This window comes from Theropithecus gelada, chromosome 17 (genome assembly GCF_003255815.1).
Source record: "Theropithecus gelada isolate Dixy chromosome 17, Tgel_1.0, whole genome shotgun sequence".
Lineage (NCBI taxonomy): Eukaryota > Metazoa > Chordata > Mammalia > Primates > Cercopithecidae > Theropithecus > Theropithecus gelada.
In genome coordinates, this window is record NC_037685.1 from 80,747,310 (window position 1) to 80,760,016 (window position 12,707).

Genomic DNA, 12,707 nt, shown 5'->3' on the forward strand with positions numbered 1-12,707 from the left:
TTTTTTTGAGACGGAGTCTTGCTCTGTCACCCAGGCTGGAGTGCAGTGGCCGGACCTCAGCTCACTGCAAGCTCCGCCTCCCGGGTTCCCGCCATTCTCCTGCCTCAGCCTCCCGGGTAGCTGGGACTACAGGCGCCCGCCACCTCGCCCGGCTAGTTTTTTGTCTTTTTTGGTAGAGACGGGGTTTCACCGTGTTAGCCAGGATGGTCTTGATCTCCTGACCTCGTAATCCGCCCATCTCGGCCTCCCAAAGTGCTGGGATTACAGGCTTGAGCCACCGCGCCCGGCCATCCCACCTTAATCTTTTACTAGACTTGTGACCATGGGAAGTTTCTTAAACTTTCAAAGTTTCAGATATTTAAACTATGAAATAGAAATATGGCTGGGTGCGGTGGCTCATGCCTGTAATTCCAGCACTTTGGGAGGCCAAGGTGGGTGGATCACCTGAGGTCAGCAGTTCAAGACAAGCCTGGCCAATATGGTGAGACCTCATCTCTACTAAAAATACAAAAAATTAGCCATGCGTGGTGGCAGGCGCCTGTGATCCCAGCTACTCAGGATGCTGAGGCAGGAGAATTGCTTGAACACAGGCAACAGTTGCAGTAAGCCAAGATCATGCCCCTGCACTCCAGCCTGGGTGACAGAATGAGACTCTGTCTCAAAAAAAAAAAAAAAGAAAGAAAAGAAAAGAAAAAAGAAATACAAATATACCTACACCTGTGTGGTGGTGGTCAATAACATCCAACACACTTTATTGTTTTATAAAACTATTATTATTAGTGCTTAGGGATCAAACATTCCCTTTTTGATCCAAAGTAAAAAAGCTTTTGAGGCCAGGTGTAGTGGCTCATGCCCGTAATCCCAGCACTTTGGGAGGCCAAGGCAGGCGGATCACCTGAGGTCTCGAGTTCCAGGCCAGCCTGGCCAACATGATGAAATCCCATCTCTACTAAAAATAAAAAAATTAGCTGGGCGTGGTGGTACACCCCTGTAGTCCCAGCTATTTGGGAGGCTGAGGCATGAGAATCGCTTGAACCTGGGAGGCAGAGGTTGCAGGGAGTAGAGATCGTGCCTTTGCACTCCAGCCTGGGTGACAGAGCGAGACTCCGTCTCTCAAAAAAAAAAAAAAAAAAAAAAGCTTTTATTAGATATCAATATTTTCTTCGTCATACCTTGAGTATTCAATAAACCTTGCAGACTACCAAAAATTTAAATTAAAAATGTCATAGAATACTTACACGTTTTTGTTCCTTCTCTAGGAGAGAAACAACTTGAATTGCTCTGGAGAAACTTTAGATTCAGGTAGCTGTTTAAACTCATAAATTGTCCCAGAAGATTTCTAATTCCCAAACCGTCCCTCACATTTAATTCAGGAACATGTTCAGCAAATGCTTGTGTTTGTACATGAAGTCTCTCAGCGATCTAAGTTTGATTTGAAGAGCAATGAGGCAAAATTCCCATCTTCCTACCCCACTTTAGCTTGAAGATAAAACCTACTCAAGTTATACATACCAGTCCTTTCAAAAGCATTTCAACTTATCTAAGCATCTCTCTAGCCCCACCCACTCTTCCCCTTTTCATCTCAATATGGAACTTTGTGTAAAAGCATCCAAAGCTGAAAGACAGAGCTGTGGATAATGTGCCTGCAGAGCTTAATCCCTGTCAATCTCACAGAGGGGCACATTACAGTTAGGAATGTGTGCAACCAGAGCCAGGATAAGTTCAGATTAAACAAACGATTGTTTTATCAACCACAATTACACAATACAACTAAAACAAAAATAACCCTGAGAAGCGATGAGTAACCTGCAACTCGTCATGATATGAAGTTCAAATAATTGCTAATGCCACACTTGGACAGTCAAGTTTTTCAAGTTTCCCCCTGCTCCCCCTGCCCAAAAAAATAGACAAGATTATGCAATGAGAAGATAAAGGAGATAGAAGACAATGCCCCAGGGCTGGGCGCGGTGGCTCACACCTGTAATCCTAGTACTTAGGGATGTGGAGGCAGTTGGATCATGAGGTCAGGAGTTCAAGACCAGCCTGGCCAAGATGGTGAAACCCCGTCTCTACTAAAAATACAAAAAAAAAAAAAAAAAGATTAGCCGGGCGTGGTGGAGGGTGCCTATAATCCCAGCTAACCAGGAGGCTGAGACAGAGAATTGCTTGAACCCAGGAGGTGGAGGTTGCAGTGAGCTGAGATCGCGCCACTGCTCTCCAGTGTGGGTGGCAGAGTAAGACTCCATCTCAAAAAAGAAAAGAAAAAGAAAAAAAAGAAATCAATGCTTCATCCTTACTATTCAAAGCTAGATTGCAAAATACACTAATCTAAGAAATCTTCGCTTTGTCTCCTCCCTGTAGCTTTAGTTGAGCTTTATGTAGGGTTTCTTTCATACAAAGAAGCACAAATATCTCTCTTGAAAGACTACAGCTCAGTAACCGATGAGAACATGCAGGGGCAGGTGAAAACACACAGCAGAACAATATAAGAATGTTTTCTGATGCACAATATGAGCAAATACAGTTCTAGTCCCTGTCTTTCTGCTAAGCAAAAAATCTGAACCAAGCCAACCCCTGCCATCTAAAATGGTCATTTTTGAAAAATGTCTTTATTAGTAATCATTTGTTTTCTGTAGAAATGGGAATAATAATAGCTAGCATTCATTGAGCATTTAATATGTTTAAAGCCTATTCTAGGTGATTCACATGTATTAACAACAACCCTATGCGGTAGGTAGAGAATATCATCTTTCATTTTACAGATGAATACACCAAGGCATAGAGAGGTTAAATAATTTGCTCAGGGTCACCCAGCTAATAAGTATTAGAGCCAGAATCTGAGCTTGGGCAATCCGGCTCCATTTTACACTCTTGTCTCTGTTGGCAGTTGAAACAAAGATGCACTTACATGGACACTGATTCCTTGCTACACAAAAACCTGCGACCATACATCAAAACTAACATCTTACAGTTTATGGTTACTTGTAGAAACCAAATTAAATGAAGAACCCAAACATTTGAATGGAACCTATTACCGTCATCAAAACCCACTTATCCTTGGTTTTCTTTTTTTTTTTTTTTTTGAGACGGAGTCTCGCTGTGTCGCCCAGGCTGGAGTGCAGTGGCGCGATCTCGGCTCACTGCAAGCTCCGCCTCCCGGATTCACGCCATTCTCCCGCCTCAGCCTCCGAGTAGCTGGGACTACAGGCGCCCGCCACCACGCCCGGCTAGTTTTTTGTATTTTTAGTAGAGACGGGGTTTCACCATGTTAGCCAGGATGGTCTCGATCTCCTGACCTTGTGATCCACCCGCCTCGGCCTCCCAAAGTGCTGGGATTACAGGCTTGAGCCACCGCGCCCGGCCTCCTTGGTTTTCATAATTCCCGGTGGGGAACATATCTCCATAATTTTGTCTGTCAGTAATTTTGAAAAGTCAAGAGGTGAGTCCTAGTGACATTACTTTAGCTCCAAATCATAGCACACCTGAAGTTGGAACCATCCATGAATTTTTCTTCTTTTTAGTTACGTGGCTAAATAAATTCCCTTTTTAAAATGACCGTTTGAGTTTCAACTGAAAGACTCATAACAGATACACTCCCTTCTCCAGCCGCTGCCATCCCCACCCCCACAGTGAGTGTCTCACGGGGGGGACCATGACCTCAGCCTGTCTATTTGTTCAGAGTGAACCTCAGGGCTTTTGTAGGCATGGCCAGAAAAGAAGCTCTCTTTCTATTGGACTTGAACCTGGAAAGATATGAGCCTGGAAATACTGCATCATCTAAGGCTGCTGGAGTCTGCTGCACAGAGCTGGGGTAATAGCCCATCCAGGGTGAAGGTGGAGTTAAGAGAAGCAGGGACATTGAACCCTGTGGGCATCATTTGAGTCCTGAACCTTTTCAGTGTCTGAAGCCACTCAGCCTCCAGCTATCTATTCCTGCCTTACAAAGACCCTAAATGTAGTGACTTAAACCAACAAAAATTTATGATGTCTCTCGGCTTGGCAATCTGGGTGACTGTCTGGATTTACTAGTCAGCTTTACCACAGTAACAAATGACTTCCTAAATCCCAAGGGCTTGTAACAACCCATGTTCCTCACTCTGCTGTTACACGTCTGCCATCACATCAGTGAATGCTCTGCTTCTGCTCCATGTGTTTTCACATTCGGGGACCAAGGCTGCAGCAGGAGCCCCCAGTCAAGCGAGACCTGTCATCTCCGTGGCAGAATGAAAAGAGCAAAATACCCAATGGCCCTTTAAAGCCTCAGTTCAAATATGGTGTATGTTATGTCCTTTGATACCCCATTGACCAAAGCAAATCCCTGGCTTTGAGGACTCCCTGTAGCTGTCTAGGTATGTTAGGTTAGCACCCAAGGCCCTTTGTGAGAGGTTAAGATAAGGAGATATGCATGTACAGAGAAAAAGAGAGACCGAGACAAAGAAGGAGAATTTATATGTATTTCTACATGTGTGGTATGTGTATGACATTCTTTTTTTTTTTTTTTTTTTTTTTTTTTTGTTAGAGTTTTGTTTTTGTTGCCCAGGCTGGAGTGCAATGGTGCAATCTCGGCTCGCTGCAACTTCTGCCTCTCAGGTTCAAGTGATTCTCCTGCCTCAGCCTCCCAAGTAACTGAGATTACAGGCGCCCACCACCACGCCTAGATAATTTTCTGTATTTTTAGTAGAGACGGGGTTTCACTGTGTTGGCCAGGCTGGTCTGGAACTCCTGACCTCAGGTGATCCACCCGCCTCAGCCTCCCAAAGTGCTGGGATGGCAGGCATGAGCCACTGCACCCGGCTGGTGTGTAACATGCTTAAGGCAACTTCATTTCTGTGTGGAAGGTTGAAGGTCAGTCCCAACCTGAGATATAGAACCAGTTCTTTCCTAGTCAGGGAGAATTCAGGAAGCCATGTTCCAAAACAATAAGTAAGACTTGTGTTGAGCCTGCTCTGATTTCAGACCTTCGTTCCGCTAATTGGGATCCAGTCTTTGGTCCCATCTGTAGAGTTACAGCAGCTCTGCTACTGCTCATCCAGTGGGGCTGCTGCCAATTGCTGCTCAGTCCCTTGCTGTCTTCATACAGCCTTGGTCACAGGCTTCTTCTCAAGGACAACTACAGGGTCTGCTCCAGGTACATCCCCACCCACGAGCATCTAGTTTCTACCTCCTCTCTGCCTACCACTCAGGGGCTAAGATAATACGGATAATATGTAATAATAGCATCTGTCATTTATTTCATATAGTGATAATAGCATCTATCATTTATTGCATATAATCTCAAATTCTTATGTATCCCAGAAGTGCAGCTGTTTCCAGCTGGGCCTCTGTTTTCATCAGGCATCACTCTTTTTTTTTTTTTTTTTTTTTGAGACGGAGTCTCACGCTGTCGCCCAGGCTGGAGTGTAGTGGCCGGATCTCAGCTCACTGCAAGCTCCGCCCCCCGGGTTCACGCCATTCTCCTGCCTCAGCCTCCCAAGTAGCTGGGACTACAGGCGCCGCCACCTCGCCCGGCTAATTTTTTGTATTTTTTAGTAGAAACGGGGTTTCACCGTGTTAGCCAGGATGGTCTCGATCTCCTGACCTCGTGATCCGCCCGTCTTGGCCTCCCAAAGTGCTAGGATTACAGGCATGAGCCACTGCGCCCGGCCCAGGCATCACTCTTGATATAGATCTCAACCCTTCTTCAAGTGCCCCAGAACAATCCATGAACACCAGAAGTATTCACGAACCATGTGGAATTGACTGAGGCTTCCCCAAAAGAGTGGAATAGAGATTTATAGTGCACACCCAATAGAAGCGGCTTTTCTCTAATTTCCTTTTCTGCTGTGCTACTGTCAAGCCTCCTCCTTCTCCCCACACCTGGAAGCTTAGCCTTCTCAGTTGTATGCTGAATGCATACTGAAGTAACAAATAATGGAATATGTAACTACATAAAGCTTAAATAATAAGGTTTATTATCTCTGGGGGTATCATTTTCAGGCTTAGTGAATTCAGGGACCCAACAATATCATCAAACACTCAACCCATGTGCTTTCTGCTTTCCTCTGTGCTATCCCCAGCATGTTGGTTTGCATCCTCAGAGTTTCCCTCATGGTCACAAGAAGGCTGCCATAGCTCCAGGAATTATGTTCACACATAGCTACATCTAAAGATAGGAAGAGGACCATTATTCCTCCTCCCCACATCATAAAGGAAAAACTTTCACAGAAACATCTCAGAAGACTTACCTTTAAACTCCTCCACTGGGGTTGGGTTACATGCTCATGCCCTAATAATAAAAGTTATTCAGCTGAGACAGGAGAACCGCTTGAACCCAGGAGGCAGAAGTTGTAGTGAGCCAAGATTGCGCCATTGCACTCCAGCCTGGGCGGCAGAGCATGACTCCATCTCCAAAAAAAAAAAACCAAAAACAAAACAAACAAAAAAAAAGTTATTCAGGTTGAGTATCCCAAAATACTCAAAAACTTCTTGGGACCAGAAGTGTTTCAGAGTTCAGATTTTTTTTCCTCCTGATTTTGAAATATTTGCATTATACTTACCAGTTGAGCATCCCTAATCCAAAAACCCAAAACCTGAATGTTCTGATGAGCATTTCCTTTGAGCACCATTGACACTCAAAAAATGTTGGATTTTGAGGCATTTCGGATTTCAGATTTTGAAATTAGGGATGTTCAAACTTTATTGGCATTTTTAGCCTCTGGAGTTGGAAAGTGGATTCTGAGAGCAAGGATGAAAGGTGAGGAGAGAATGACTGTTGGGAAGAAAACCACCAGACTTAGCCATCCTGAGTAGCTTAGTGTCCTACTCACCTGTGTGCTCTGCAAAGTGTAATGCCCAACTATGACTAGGCGATGCTCTGGAAGCCTGGGTAAGAGCCATCTAACATTACTCAGGAAGGCCCTTTAGAGTCCTACTCCTGCCTCAATCCTAGCAAGGTTATCAAAGCCAGGGGAATCAAAACTCCGTCCTTACAGGAGTTTTACTCATCTTTCTACCTTTACTGCTTCTCCACATGCACAGCAATTCTGCAGGCTGAGAATTATCTCATGTTTGCAGATATGGAAGCCGAGTAGTAGAGAATTTAAGTGACTCACTCAGAGTCAGATAACTACTAAAGCGTAGATCAATATTTGAACCCAAGGCTGTCTGGTTCCAATGTCCTTGCCGTCAATGAAAGCAGAACAAAGACCCAAAAGAAAAAGCAAAGAAGACAGACTAGGCTTACATTTTAGCCGAAGAGTAAATATCTTCTTGGTCCTTCAGTTACTTAAAACCATTACAAGGTTCTACGGAGGAATGTAATTTCTGTCCTTGGTTATCTGGAAAAGATAAAACAGAGCAGTGCTTTCAGTACTTGGCCGAGGACATGGGGGCATTTTAAAGTGTTGGAATGATTGAACACAAGCCATGCTGCTGAGTTCTGGACACCCAACCCTTTAAATGGGGCCTGGGGAAACATTTACTGAGGACCTGACCCCTGCCCCAAGAAAGGGGGTCCCAGGCCAAAAAGCTGAGTAAACAGATATTTTTGCCACAGTGTGGTAAGTGCTATTATGGAACTATGAACACGGCTGTGAGAGTGTGGGTGGAGGAGGGGGAGGGGAGGGTGGGCAGTAGAAAAACCCCTGACTGAGGTCATCCCTATGTTCTAGGACAGTACAGTCACTCGTTGCAAAACAGGGACCTGAGTCATGAGGAAAGAGCTAAAGTGAATTCAGGAGACACCATTAAACAAGGCAGGGATGGGAGATGTCTTGGAAAGATTTCCTTCCAATATGGATCACAGGAAAACATTGTAGCAACTCTGAATGTAAATTTCAGAGGTTTGTTTGTTTTTAAGCCTGCTTTATGGAGCATTTCACATGGCTTTATGAGGATTAGTTCTTACTTCATGTAATATAGTAAGTAATTTGCATACACTATCTCATTTAAAGCTTAAAATAATCCTGTGAAGTTGATAGTTCTATTTTCCCACTCAAAACTTTTTTTTAAATTTTTGGCGGGGAGTGGTAACTCATGCCTATAATTCCAGCACTATAGGAGGCCGTCAAGGAAAGATTGCTTGAGTTCAGGAGTTTGAACCAACTTGGGCACCATAGTGAGACCCCATCTCTATAAAAAATAATAATAAACCAAAAAATTAAAATTTTTTCAAAAATTTTAATCGCTTCCCCTCACACAGTATACCTATTTTAGGTATAGCAATTGATCAGAAAGGCAAGACAACTTGTCCAGGGTCTCTCAGTTCTTCACTGGCAGAGTTGGAATCAGACCTTCCATGTCATGAGGCCAAGGTGCCTTCTGGAAAATTCACTCCCAGCAAACACATGATTTCCTGGGAGAGATGGTTATAGCTTAGCATACTGGATCCAGATAGAGAATAGGTGTCCTGTGCTCACAGCGGAAAAGCAACAAAAATGGTAATGAAGGTTGAATGATCATCAGTAGAAAGAACCTTTTTTAAAAAAAGGGATAATGAACAATGCTCTATCCTCATATATTTCTGTAACAAAGCATTAAGGAATTCAGTTTTAAGGAGAAAAGTTTGTCACCCTGTATTTTCTATAGCTTAGTCAAATTGACAGATGTGCTACAAAACAGAAGCAGTTAAACAACATCCAATCCACATTCTTGCCACTCAAAGAGTTCCTCATCCCCTGGTTGCTTGCTAGAAATGCAGATTATTGGGCCCCTTCCAGACCTACTGAAACATTTGAACAGGAACCCCAGTTGATTTGCATGCACATTAAATCTGAGGGGCTTGCTGCTCTACATAGTTACCTTTCTCTGCCATTGTTTCTTCCGTTGGGGATAACGACTTACGGGTCTGAAAATCAAACACATAAGCAGGTCATGTTGTGAGCTGCAAAAGACAAATTTGACAGCAAAACAACATTTACTATCTTTTTAACTGAGTTTAACTTTAACTTAATCTAGTAACTTCTTTTGAATAGATTTTTAGGAGGATTTGTGGTCCTACAAGAGGAGAGGGAAGATAATGGGGAAAAAGAAGTCAGCAGGAAGGAAAAGGAGGGTATTTTCCCCAATGGCACAGACCAATCATATGACACCCTTAATGTGTTATCAAATTTCTACAGGGGTCAGATGTGAAGCCCATTACCTGACATGCCTGCTGGGTGGTCTGGACTTTGAACAATGGCTCCTCCCATCTGGAACCCTCTGCTATTTTGCAAACGTTTCAATGGCTCTGCTGAAAGCAAGGAAACAACAGCTGGTGAATAATCTCATTTTATATTAATAGAGCAGCACTGACCTATCCAGGTCCCTTAATACTTCACGAAACAGAACATCCTTTCTTTCCCAGGGCAAGGAAGGGAAGTCTCAGCCATACCACATTACAGCACCAGTAGGGGCCCTGCAGAAGAATGAGCAGAAAGAGTTTTTCTTGCAAACCCACCTCACTGGACTTTTTCAGATGAGGATTAAGTTAGGCTAAAGGAGGATGGAAGAGAATCTGCATTAAATCCCTGGACTTTACCTATGCAAAGAAATAACCAGAATGTGTACTGTGCCTGTGCCAGTAGCATTTTTAACGCTGTAGAGAATTGCAAAGGATTAAGGTATAATCTGTGATTTCAAGGAACTTCATTTTGCTGGAGGATTTCTTCAACACAAATGACTAGAAGCAGGGATGTAAAATATAAACTGAAAGATATACACCTTAGCCAATTATACCATCACTGACACATACAGAAAAGGAAGATTAAAATGTTTTGATTAAGTAACGTTTCTAGAGATTCTGTCAAAACTTAAACAAACAAACAAAAATATCCTGGAGAAAAGTAATGCTTTCTTTAACATTTACAAACGTTCAATTGAGTATTCCTGCTCCAATTTTCTCAGTGTGGAATAGATGGAAAGTTGCTAGAAGGGAGTGGTTACATGACGCCGGAGTAAGTAAGCTGGGCCAGGCATAGAGACTAGCTGATGAGAAGTAGGGAGAATGGCAGAAACTTCCTAAAACAGTAGTTCCTAACCTTTGCCTTTTGTTTGGGTCAAGGACTCTGTGATGGTTAATTTTACGTCTCAATTTGGCTAAGTGACAGTGCCCAGACGTATATGGTCAAACATTATTCTGGACATTTCTGTGAGGGTGTTTTTGGGCGAAACTAACATTTTAATCAGTGGCCTCTGAGTACAGCAGACAGCCCTCCCTAATATGAGTGGGTCTCATTGAATCCACTGAGGGCCTGAAAAGAACAAAAGACTGACTCCCCTTGAGCAAGAGGGGATTCTCTGGCCTGACAGCCTTCAGACCTTAAGCCTTGGCTCCTCCTGGTCTCCAGCCTGCCAGCTCACCCTGCAGGTTTGGACTTGCCAACCTCCACAGTCGTGAGCCAATTCTTTAAAATAAATATCTTTATAGACACATTCTATTGGTTCTGTTTCTCTGGACAACACTGACTAACACAGACCCTTTTGTGAGTTTTTAGAAGGAATATTTATTGAATGTCTTCTATGTGCCTAATTAGGGACCCTCTTCCTAGAAAATTGCACATGAACACAAAATTTTACATATGGTCTCCAGGGAATCACCAAATGCTTGAAGCAAATCCATGGACTCCCTCCCTTCATTTAAAAACCCCTGGGCTGGCCGGGCGCGGTGGCTCAAGCCTGTAATCCCAGCACTTTGGGAGGCCGAGACGGGCGGATCACGAGGTCAGGAGATCGAGACCATCCTGGCGAACACGGTGAAACCCCGTCTCTACTAAAAAATACAAAAAACTAGCCGGGCGAGGCGGCGGGCGCCTGTAGTCCCAGCTACTCGGGAGGCTGAGGCAGGAGAATGGCGTAAACCCGGGAGGCGGAGCTTGCAGTGAGCTGAGATCCGGCCACTGCACTCCAGCCCGGGCGACAGAGCCAGACTCCGTCTCAAAAAAAAAAAATAAATAAAAAATAAAAACCCCTGGGCCTCCAGCCCTTTACATGAAGGAGACATAGCTGAATATTTCCCCATCCAAATATTCCTGCTCTGAAAGCAGTTACCACCCGGTCGGTGAAGTAAGGAGTCTACCTGCCCAGAGTTACAGAAGGACCAGGAAGGCGTCCGGCCATATAGCTCCCTCTCCCTCACCTCTCTGGGAGGCCAAGATTTCTATGTTAGCATCAGCACTCTGAGGTGGACATACGTTCACTTAACTAGATAGAATAAGGCATTGTTACTACCCATGGTGTGGCTGAGACTAGCTGGTTGTTCTTAAGCTTAAACATCAGTACTGCCTTCGTTGACATTCTCCTTATCTCCTCGTCCTTGCTGATGGACTGTGAGTGAAGGTGATGTGTGTCACCTCCAGTCAGAGGCCATGCAGATGGGGATGCCTTTCATGCCCTTTCCCCACTTTCAGCAGACTCACTGAAGGACTTCTCTGAGGTATTGACAGAGGCCTCAGATGGCCAAGGGGCCAGATCCTCTTTCTCCTGCACTCCACACTGGATTGTGACACAAGCAAAAGATCATCCTTCCTTTGTGTTACTTATGTTAAACGACTGAGATCTGGACCTTGTTTGTCAGCTTATCCTGACTAATGCATTTTACCATTATGAGAAAGATATTAGTAAAAATATTAGACAAATACCAACTTAAAAATTCTAATATGATCTAGGCTGGGCAAAGTGGCTCACGCCTGTAATCCCAGCACTTTGGGAGGCTGAGGCAGGCAGATCACGAGGTCAGGAGTTCGAGGCCATGCTGAAACCCCATCTCTACTGAAAATACAAAAAATTAACCGGGCATGGTAACACGCACCTGTACTCCCAGCTACTCGGGAGGCTAAGGCAGGAGAATTGCTTAAACCCAGGAGGCGGAGGTTGCAGTGAGCCAAGATCGCGCCACTGCACTCCAGCCTGGGTGACAGAGCAAGACTCCATCTCAAAAAAAAAAAAAAATTCTAATATGATCTAAGCCATTATTATCCATTGACCTTAGCAGAGACTAAAGCCTGGGTCCTGAGGAAGTAGCTGTGTCTAGGACTAAGAAGTCCAAACTTAGAGACCGCAGAAGACTAGGCTTCTGCTGGAGGCAGTCATGCTGCACAAGTCCAGGAGGCTCCATTCACACAGATTCTATAGTTCCCTGGAGTTGTACAGTGCACTGCCTGCACAACCGTACAAAGTAGCCCTGCTCCTGGGAGTGGCAAAGCAGCACAAAAGAGGCAGGAAGAATTGAGAGAGAGAGGAAGGGTGACATGGGAGCCCGCTATGCCTCTCTCATGACCTCATCACCCAGTCAAGTGCTTGCCCTGCTCATTGCTGAAATACCTGAAAAGTCCACCCACACCTCAGCCAATCAGATTCTAGGACAAGCCTTGGTTTGAGGGCCCTTTTGTTTTTGAAAAGAAGCATATCTCCCCTGAACTAGTTCCTGATGGTCTGCCTTAAATTATTGGCTACTAAAGGAAAAATAGTACTAAAGGGTGACCTGTCTGTTGGCCCTGCAGTTAGAAAATAGGGATTATTATTCCCATTTGTCATAGAAATCCTTTCCTTCTTTCTTTCTCTTTCTTTCTTTCTTTCTTTTTTTTTCTTTCTCTTTCTTTCTTCCTTCCTTCCTTCTTTCTCTCTCTTTCCCTCCCTCCCTCCCTTCCTCCCTTCCTCCTTTTCTCCTTTCCTCCCTTCCTCCCTCTCTTTCTCTCTCTCTCTCTCTCCTTCCTTCCTTCCTTCCTTCCTTCCTTCCTTCCTTCCTTCCTTCC